The 10,657-nt window shown below is 41.1% G+C and overlaps 1 long non-coding RNA gene across 1 annotated transcript; it reads right to left on the bottom strand.

The window, feature by feature from the left end:
• Window positions 1-241: 241 nt before the first annotated feature.
• On the bottom strand, window positions 242-10,092 carry LOC124278101. Its single transcript, XR_006898977.1, has 3 exons — window positions 10,008-10,092; window positions 6,803-6,807; window positions 242-252 (listed from the first exon to the last, which is right to left on the bottom strand). It is a non-coding gene; the product is annotated as an uncharacterized LOC124278101 (long non-coding RNA).
• Between the last annotated feature and the right edge of the window lie 565 nt (window positions 10,093-10,657).

Raw genomic sequence — 10,657 nt, forward strand, 5'->3', positions numbered from 1 at the left:
GTGTCAGCTCAATGTTGGAGGAGTGGGTCGAAAAGGTTCAGCAATTTTATGTAACTCCTGAATATGATGACAGTGACAAATCAAGAAACAGAAGCAATGCATGAATACATGACACGTTTTATGGAAAACACCTTAACTTGGGAGGTATTCATGTTCGTCCTAACTTCTAAATGCCTTTCAAGAACTTTAAAATAAATGCAAATTGGAAATTCGAATCTACGGTCATCACATCCTGCCACAGTTTTAGACATCCTAGACTACTGGGCCATAAATGAATGAAATGAATGAGAGTCATCAAAGACCGATACTACCACCCATGATCTAGGCATGCAGCTCGGATACCTCACGTATTTATGTCAGTTGGTGCGAGGTGTGTAGGGTTCATCTAGTCAGATCCACTGAATAAACCTTCGTTCAGCTCACCAGATCCTTCTTCCTTGACAAAAATATTTCAATCAGTTTCTTTTAATTCAAAATGCCTAGAATTTAATTACTTCAATATTCGGCAAACATATATGCTAAAACGCCACACACCCCACACACACACACACACACCACACACACACACACACACACACTCACTCACTCACTCAGAGTAGGACCCTTACTTCCCAGCGTTAACACGGCGTAAACATGTCATCTCTATCTATCTACAGGCCAGAGCCCACTTGCTCAGAACAATCTTAGTTACGATTGATCTTATCTCCCTATGACTTATGTCACACTCGATAATTATGGGGTTCACCAGCGCATAAGCTGATGTCTCAGAAGTAAAATCGGTGCTGCATTATCCGTGTTGTTGAAGTGTCGAGGCGAATCTTACAGTTGTAACTGTAACAAAAAGGCAATCTTTGAACGTAAAGCTGATTACTTGCGTGAAACAGACCCTGACTTGAATGCCATTTCTTCACAGACTACAACGATCTTAGCTACTTAAGACTGGTCCGGACCTTCTTTTCTGTGCAAATGGTCAGTCGGGAAGACAGGCCCACTTGCACTGAGCAATCTTAGTTATAATCGATCTTAGGTCCCAAGAATCAACTTTACAATTGGCCTACTCCACTTGTACAAAGTCGACCTTAGCGCTATTGTAAGACGGCATGGATTTAAGATCGCGGTCTTAACTAAGATCGGAGTGTTCAACGGTGGAGGTACGAATTTCTTAAACTCAATTCCTGTCTACATGGTCAGCAAGAGCACATGCTGCGCAAACCAAAAGTTGAACCGATCATCGACAGAAGAGTGTATACCCAGATCACGGATGTACGGCTATATGTGAACGGATGTACGGCTAGGCGTGGCGCCAGTCAAAGCCGTCGACAAAGTCGATGTTGAACAATAGCCATCTGACTTCCTGAATCCATGCAAGTGACAGAGCAGGATCCACTTGCACAGAGCAATCTTAGTTACAATCGATGTTAGGCATCTACAATCAACTTTACAATCACCATACAATAATTGCCCTACATAACTTGCACAAAACGGATCTTAGCGCGATTGTAAGACGCCATGGATTTAAAATCGCGATCTTAGATAAGATCTTAAACTCGACTCCTGTCTATGTTAGCATGCTGCGCAAACCAAGAGTTGAATCGATCGCGGCACACAACACATACCTCCCTCAGCTGCACCTTGCAGAGTTTTCATGAGAAATAAATGCACAAACATTTGAAGAAACGATTACTTGGAAAATAGCATACCTTTTCTACATTCAAAGTGTCATGATTAAGGAACTGCGAATGTGATAATGCAACCACAGAACTACCTTCCCATGTTTTATGAAAATATTGAAATACGAATGAATTCATTCATACATTTGGGTTCAGATTTTAGATTAAAGATTAAAATAAAAGCAACATTTCGTTACAATACAGCACGTAAATGTATGATCTGCCAATGGTTGTCAATGAGACACTTTTTAATACGCAATATCTTCGGGGGATTTAAATACTTATTCACCGTGTATTAATTATTTAACACTATTACGTTGACAAATATTTCTTCTTTTGATTATGAAATTTCAAATGATTCATCATGTGTATTTCCCTGTTTGATGATTACTTATTTATGTTTAAAATGCATAGATTCAAACCCCTTGTCTCTTATCCGACTCAATTGCAGATCATTTAAGAACGAGAAACAACTTGATTTTGAACATTAACTTGTATCTAATTGCACATTATCTTAATGAGAAACTGAAGACAAAATCACAAACACGAATGTGACCGAAAAGAAATATCTGTGGAACTCTGCGATTTTACAACATAAAGAATATTTCACAATGCAGACTCTACTATGCAAAGGGAAACCACTCCCAACCCCCTTCTCCCACTCCGTATAAACTAAGATTAGTTGCCCTTTAGTAATAGAAAAGGTCACGGCCATTGCTATTTGCTTGCAGACACCTATCGTTATTTTCCTTTCCTTGATTATCGAAAAGGTATGTTGTTTCACACTTTTAGTACTTTTGGATATCGACTCGATAGTTATATGGTTCACCACCTCAAATAACGATGTGAAGTGTGAATTTATGTAAACTTACATCATAGTGACCATGAATAACTTAAGATGTTGTGTTGTTATACTATTTATTAAACACCAAATGTCTTGTTAAAGAAAATAAGAACTGAAAATATGGCACGTACGGCATATTGAAAAAAACACGTTTAACTACAGTAGTAACGCAAAGGAAAACTACCTACACGAAAAACACAGTGACACAAGTATGTACTGCCTTCACTAATAGCAAAAATAAAGACACTGTAAAAAGTAATCTTCTTAACCTGGAAAAAAACCTGACTTGCATAATACAACAAGAACATTGATAGTTGACTTGATGGAATGGAGAACATTGCCTGTGTAATCTGTGGGAGTATGGGAATGTACATAATGTCTGAAGAACAAGTCAGACGATTTCCAACGAACAAGCTTCTGCACAAAAAAATGATGGGGTCTGTGCCTTGATCGATTGCTCTAGTGGCGCCGGTCGGTCAAAAAGATTTTGCTGAGAACCTTGATCAGCTAAGTCAGCCAGTTTTATGCCATCTTCCATGACACGAGCAACGCTTGACGCGTCTAAAGCATTATACGGACGCTTCACAGACCAAAACACAGGCTGAGAGTCAGGCGGAACTGTCGGTCTACTGTGAGACAGAGGGGAAATACAGCACCCAGTATGTTGTGTGTTGTTCTTTATGCCAAAGAAGTCACTGTAGCACTGCCGTCTTGCTGAAATTAAAGATGGTCACATGTAAAGTTGTTTGTCAGCGTGATCTGATACAAGATCAAATGTCACAGATTTCGGAGCGATATCTGACGGTCTCAACATTGGAGTGAGAGCGAGTAGATATATTGTCTTTATTCTCAAGTCTTTGATCGGAAGATCGCAGGCCACCTGGAAAACAATGCCCGAAATGATCAAACAGGCATAACACTAGAGCTTTTCATGCAACACAATGTTTCCGACTTTATCTTCCCTTTCAGTAATAGCTATATAAATGGATCATGCATGACATTGTCAACATGCAAAGCATCAAATAAATGTCCAAACACTGCAGCAGCTGTGTTGAGTACGCATATAGGTTGCGATGACATATCACAAAGATAACACAAACATTCGGCTAAAACAGCAGAACTATTGGGAGGAAAAACCTAAACTATGCTGGCAACACAAGTCATACAATTTACAAATGGTGCCAGCAGGACGTCCTGTAGAACATGAAACCAAGGTGGACTTGGCCAACATGGAGCGACTATCGTAGCATACGCCCTCTGATCTACTATCTTGTCTGGAACACGTTGGAGAAATTAAAACGGGGCGTTCAGGTAATTGTTGTCCTCTCCCCGATCTACCGGTGCTAGGGCGTCTACGCCCCGGAACACGGGTTCCAAATATAAACTGTTGTAGTGAGGCAACTGTGTGTTGTTCATACTTGCGAAACGGTCAACAATATGCGGGCCCCACAGTCTATCTATCAGCCGAAAGAGTTAGGAGTGCAACATTCACCTGTACTTGCCCATGAGACGATATAGGTGAGGTGAGGTGAAATTGGGTTTTACGTCGTGCTTGAGAATATTTCGCTCATATGAAGACGTGCATGCGTGTGTATGTATATGTGCGCCTGCTTGTACTAGCCCAGACTGAAGCTGGTTTTATAGTGCTAGCCCACTGAGATACCATGCCGCAGTGAAGCATGAATACCCCACTCAGACACATTATACTGACTCCGAGCCGACCAGTCCTTGTTGTACCCATTAATGCCGAGCGCCAGGCAGGGACCAACAAGTACCATATTTTAACGTCTTTTGGTATGACGCGGTCGGGGATCGACCTTCCGCTCTCCGGGCGGACGCTCTAACCACTACACCACCGAGGCGGTAGACGATATAGTAAATCAGCCTGATTGTTGACGCCGGCAATATGTTTGCACTTCAGTGAAACTCCATTTTCGGGCGTCGTAGCCCATATACCTTTGGCAATTTGTGTCAAGGATTGCGAGGATCTGCCTTTGTTGTTTGTAAAGCAGGACTGTTGTCGGTGAGGATCTGAAGACTTAGTTTGCGCACCAAGGGGATGAATGCAATCCGAGATAACAATAACGCCATCAATTCCCTGAAGTTGGACGACTTTTTGGAAATGTTTGTATTCCAATTGTCAGATGCTTCTCTGGTCTCTGACGTTTGCAGAACTCCACCCCAACCTACTCTGGAGACGTCCATTATTGTGGGCTGAGCATCGACGGACTTGTGACATAGTTCTCTGCAATTGAAACTATCAACACTAGACAACCACCAGTGTAACGCTTCCACGGTGTGCGAAGCTAGAGTCAGGAGTGAGTCCCAAGTCGTACGGAAGTACGGATAAATAGCTTGCCCGGACCTACAGCCCATGAAACTGAAACTCATTTCCCGCACACACGAGCAAGCGAACGAGCTGTAATGGTTTGCTTATGAAGAATCCGACGAATATCACGCTTGAGCTTCACTACTCTTCTTGGTTGCTGTTATGATAACAAAACCACCATCAGAGAGTGTATTCACTGATCATGCAATATAGTCAATATTGGCTAGGTGTTAGGACACTCTTATCAAAACTGATACAGACACCAAGATCTTGTAAGGTATCAGTTAACAGATCAGAGTGGTCAGTAACTGACTCAATCAATCAATGCTTTATTGCACAAAAAAGCCATAGGCCCATATACAATAGAGTTACATGTATGTATCCATATAGGAATATACAAAGGTTGAACAAAAATATAATTCAACCATCCATCAACCTATACCACCAGTCAGAATCCCAGTGAGCGCAGATATTTTATCAAGGGTCAGAGAAATTGTGTGAAGTAACAAGGACTACAACTGATAGCAAACGGTAAAACATTCCACCTATATGCCGTGCTATTCCAAAGGAAAGCTCAGTAATCTCTTTCTTCTACATGCACAGGTATATGATGGAATCCATTCCTTATATCTAGGGTAATCATAAAGTCATCTGGCTGTATCACATACAACGTTACTATTTGAACATAACTCCATTGAACCAGACTGCAAAAGCTTATCTACTTTCTCATTAATAAGTGCAGTATCGCGAGGACCTAAATTAGTGTTAGGCAAATTAAAGTTAGTAGGTGAAACAATTATTATAACGCTGCTGTGGAAATTGTCTGTTTGTAACCTGCCAGTAGGTGTCACGTTGTCTGCGTCCGAACCGATGTCGTGATTTCTGGTTTCCACGGAGGTTGGAGGACTGTGATTGTTGGTTGGTCAGTGCAGGGTAAACACTCTAAAGTAGCAGGCGACAATCCACTGGTATTACTCTGCTCGAAAGAAGCGGCTTGTAGTTAGGTTGAATTGTCATTGAACTACTGTGGCAGCATGTTCGTCCTGTAAATAGCCCATGTGGGTTTTGAGAATGCCAAAAGCGTGGTTATATTGTCCTCTGTGGAGACATCGTCACCAACTGTCGCGATGACCTTTTCAAGGCCGTCTCGACATTACGAGCCGACCTTGTAACACAATTAAATTGCACCTTGTCAGTTGCGCGCACCCCGCGCCTTTGTTCGTTCAACTTCAACTCAGGCGGCAATCAAATACGCTGAAGGGAGTCCTTAATTGCTTCGAATTGCCTTTGAATGTCTAGAGAATCCACATTATCAGGGTTACCTTGAGATTGGATGGATTCGCGGTCGGCACTACCGGCACCGGGATCGATTCAGCTGAGTCGATAGTTGACGTCGCTTGACGGGAGAACTATTGAGATTGTTGCTCTAAACGTTGCTCAAGGTCGTTTTGTCGGAGAAGAACTTACTGAGTTTGTCAGCAAGTTCATCTAACGAAACTGACTGTACTTTTTGGTCTTCGTACGACATTTCGTCTCCTCACAGGGAATACATAGGGCGGGACTGACGCTAGTGGGTCACATGACTGATAACATGATTACACATCTTTGGTGCGTGTTCCGTGTTGTTGAAGTGTCGAGGCTATTCATGAAGTTTTAACAAAATACAATAGCAATCTTTGACGTAAAGCTGACTTCTCGTGTGAAACAGACCAACTGTGAGATTTGATTATAGCTTACAATGATCTTAGCCAAGAATCACTTTGTGCCAGTGGATGGCGATTGCAGCAGAAGCCAAATGTCGCTGTCTTAAAGGTCACGTGCAACGTAAAACACAACTTTGCAGATTCTGATACCTTTCGGTATGGACTTACAGTAACAAATGATAAAAATGCAAATTCAACTTATAAAGTTGAAAAATAGCCCCGCGAAATCGGAGTTCAAACGATTCACTAAATTCACCCCACCTAGGGTGAAAAAGGGTTTCAACAGCTGTGCTGCGCTGCGCTACACTGCGCTCATGGCGCATGCGCAGTCAATAGGTTCGCGCAGCTTGGAAGCGGGATGTCCGGATTATAAAGTCGTGAGCAGGAGTAGTCTAATCTTGGTTGTGCTCGATACTTAAAAGAAACGGCATTATTTAGCATTGTCAGAATTTCTAACTGTGATATAGATATGCCTCTGTCACAGACAAAACTCAATGTCTGTTTTATTGACACCTATGTGTCTGCCTGCCTGTCTGCTAATGACAACATGCAATACACAACTTCGATCACTGACCACATGCAATTTGAACTTAACACCTATCGGGCTATAAACCATAAACAAAACGAATTGATTTATGGCTCGTGCACCCGAGTTCTGTCTCTGTTACATTATGTAATTACACAGACAGACAGGTGTGGTACATGTACACATGACATGTTATGATGTCTGTTGATTGAAAAATGTTATACACAAAAAAAATAAGCATGTATTTGCAAAACCCAACATCTCTATACACACACAAAGAGTGTATCGGCAAATGAACCAGCCAATGAAAGGCTTCGTTACACTTAAGTGCACGCCCACACGTTCTGACTGGGTTCGGTATCCCGGGTGCTTCGTTTCGAGGGAAGTAAACCCAAGTACAAAATGTTGCACTTCTAATTTGCGATTGTACGCTTATAATTTGTTTATTTGGTTTTTTTCATAATCAGCAATGAATATTATATGTCATGAATAAGTGATAATTGTGTTTTAATTATGTTCGTTTTTTGGTTGCATGTGACCTTAAAGGATTTTTACAATAAGTGTACAGTAGGGCTATGATTGTTTTGTGCAAGTGGGCCCGGGTCTCCGCACCTTGGACACTGGCCACTCGGCTTTTTGTTAAAAGCACAGTTAAATGCAGGATTTAACTCATTAGATTATAGTTTTGTTATATACTGCAAGGATAATTTTATACGGCGTTGGTTAAGGGATGGCTCATTGGCCTCGACGTAGAGACTGTCAACAGGAGAAGTTCTAAATGACCCAAGACAAAGTCTTAGACCTTGGTGGTGGACATAATCTAATAGTTTTAGGTTGCTTTTGCAGGCTCCACCATACACGATGGAACCATAATCAAGTTTGGAACAGACCAATGATCGATATAGATGTAGGAGGGTAGCTTGATCCCCTCCCCACTTAGAATTGGAAACGACTTTCAGCAAGTCAAGTGCCTTCAGGTATTTAGTTTTAAGGGATTTAATATGTGGCAGAAAAGTTAAATGGGAGTCAAAAACTAGACCCAAGAACTTGGCCTCCTTGACAACTTTGATGGGCGTACCATCTAGAGATAGTTCAGGGGCGTACCATCTAGAGATAGTTCAGAGGCGTACCATCTAGAGATAGTTCAGGGGCGTACCATTTAGAGATAGTTCAGAATAGTTATTAATTAGAGCGTTGTTAACTAATTATTCCAAACGCACTAAGTGATCGACAGTACTTCTATTTTTACGGAAACTACATTGTATATCTGTTATAAGCTTATTTGTTTCCAAGTACCAAACAAGTCGATTATTTATCATGCGTTCCATGGTCTTGCAAATGCAACTAGTCAGTGAAATAGGCCTATAATTTGAAGGATCAGTATGATCACGTTCAGGTTTTGGGATTGGAACAATTATAGCATCACGCCACGACGAAGGAAATTTTCCAGATGTCCAAATATCATCAAAAATATGTTAAAGTGTCTCTAAACATGTTTCTGGTAAGTGCTTCACGAGTTGAAAATGTGTGTTATCAGCTCCTGAAGCAATATCGTGAGACTGGTCAAGAGCAGTATGAAGCTCATGGATCGAAAAGGTGTCGTTGTAATCTTCCCCATTATCTGAACTGAAATTAATAGATTTCTTTTCTTGCTGTTTTTTGATAGTTTTGGAATTCAGGTACATAACTGGATGAGGAAGAAATGTTGGCCAACGTCTAACCAAGTTGATTTGCAATATCTGATTTATTGGTCAATAATTGGTTCCCATCTTTTAGATGGTGAATGCTAGATTGAGTGCCCTTGATTTTCTGGATCTTATTCCACACCTTTGATATGGGTGTGCGCGAATTATAGTTTCGCCATAGTTTCGCCAAGATTGGCGTTTACTTTGCTTGAAAGTATATCGTGCTTTGGCGTTTAAAATTTTAAATTTGTCCAAATTGTGGACCATAGGATGGCAACAGAAATAGTGCTCGGCTTTCTTCCGTGTCTTCCTAGCCTGTTTGCATTCATTGTTAAACCATGGGGTTCGTACGTGAGGAATTGCAGAGGACTTTGGGATACACTCGTCAGCGATGTTATTTAGTTCATCTGAAAAACATTTTATGGCATGTCGTTAAAAGGAATGTCATTAAAAAGTTCAGATTTTAGTTTGTCAGCACAGAGAGTTTCATATAAAGGCCAGTTAGCCTTTTTAAAATTCCATCTTGATGATGGAGGAACATCAGTTGGATTGACGGGTTTTAGTATTGTTGGGAAATGGTCACATCCACAGAGGTCGTCATGGACTGACCATTCAAATTCACCCAATAGGTGACAAATCAAGAGCTGAATATGTTCCTGTGCCAGGATGTAGATACGTATTTGAACCGTCATTATAAATACATAAATCTTTGTTTGAAATAAAATCCTCCAGTAATTTACCTTTGGTGTTTGTAGTAGTGCCACCCCAGAGTCGGTTGTGGCCTTTTAAATCACCCATGATTATACAGGGTTTAGGTAGTTGATCATTAAGAGCTTGTAGATCGCTTAATTGAACAGCTGGTGACGGCGGAATGTATAAGAGAGCACAAAGTGAATGCAACATGCAACGTAAGTCGCACTGCAGCTGCCTGTGAAAATGGTATAGTACGCTAATGCTTTAATTGCAAAATTTTAGATTGACGCTTCCAAGTAGGACAATCCTTGGCAGAAGACGGGTGATTGCCTGAACAGTTGACACAGGTAGGAGGATTCTTACAAAGATCACTGTATTCACACTTTCCAGCACATTTGTGAAATGCAGCCGGGTTTTGGCAAGACTTTGACCCATGACCATACTTTTGGCAGGTATAGCACCACAAAGGATTTGAGATAAAACTGTCGACCTTCAGGTGGCAGTATCCTGCCTTCAGTGATCTTGGATGTACCGGAAGACAAAACGTGAACAAATACGTGTTTGCCACTAATATGGCAATGTGCCCCCACCGCTAAAGAAGGACGAAATATTTATAACATATTTACTATTTTTTATATTTTTGTCAGATAAAAGATGACTGAAATGACTGGTGTTTGTATAATCACCAAATGTAGGCTGTCAACATAATTGAAGACATTGGGTACAATGTTTTATGACATATTGCGTTAACAAGAGTTTGAAAAGTGGTCAAAGTGGCGTGGGTACCTTGAAAATGAGGTCAAGGTCACCAAAATCGACCGGTGTCTGCGTAATCCCCTAATGGAAGCTGTCACCAAATTTGAAGACATTGGGTACAACAGTTCATGAGATATCGCGTTAACAAGAGTTGAAAAAGTAGTCAAATTGTCGTGGTGACCGTGAAAATAAGGTCAAGATCACCCAAATCGACTGCTGTCTACGTAATCCTCCAGTGTAGGCTGCAGAGCTGTCACCAAATTTGAAGACATTGGGTACAATAGTTCAGGAGATATTGCGTTAACAAGATTTTGAAAAGTGTGACCTTGAAAAATATGGTCAAGGTCACCCAAATCGACTGGTGTCTGTGTAATCCCCCAATGTCACCAAATTTGAAGACGTTGAGTACAACAGTTCATGAGATATCGCGTTAACAGAAATCGTGACGTAC

Source organism: Haliotis rubra, unplaced genomic scaffold (genome assembly GCF_003918875.1).
Source record: "Haliotis rubra isolate DU_JTF1 unplaced genomic scaffold, ASM391887v1 Scf231, whole genome shotgun sequence".
In the NCBI taxonomy this organism is placed as follows: domain Eukaryota; kingdom Metazoa; phylum Mollusca; class Gastropoda; order Lepetellida; family Haliotidae; genus Haliotis; species Haliotis rubra.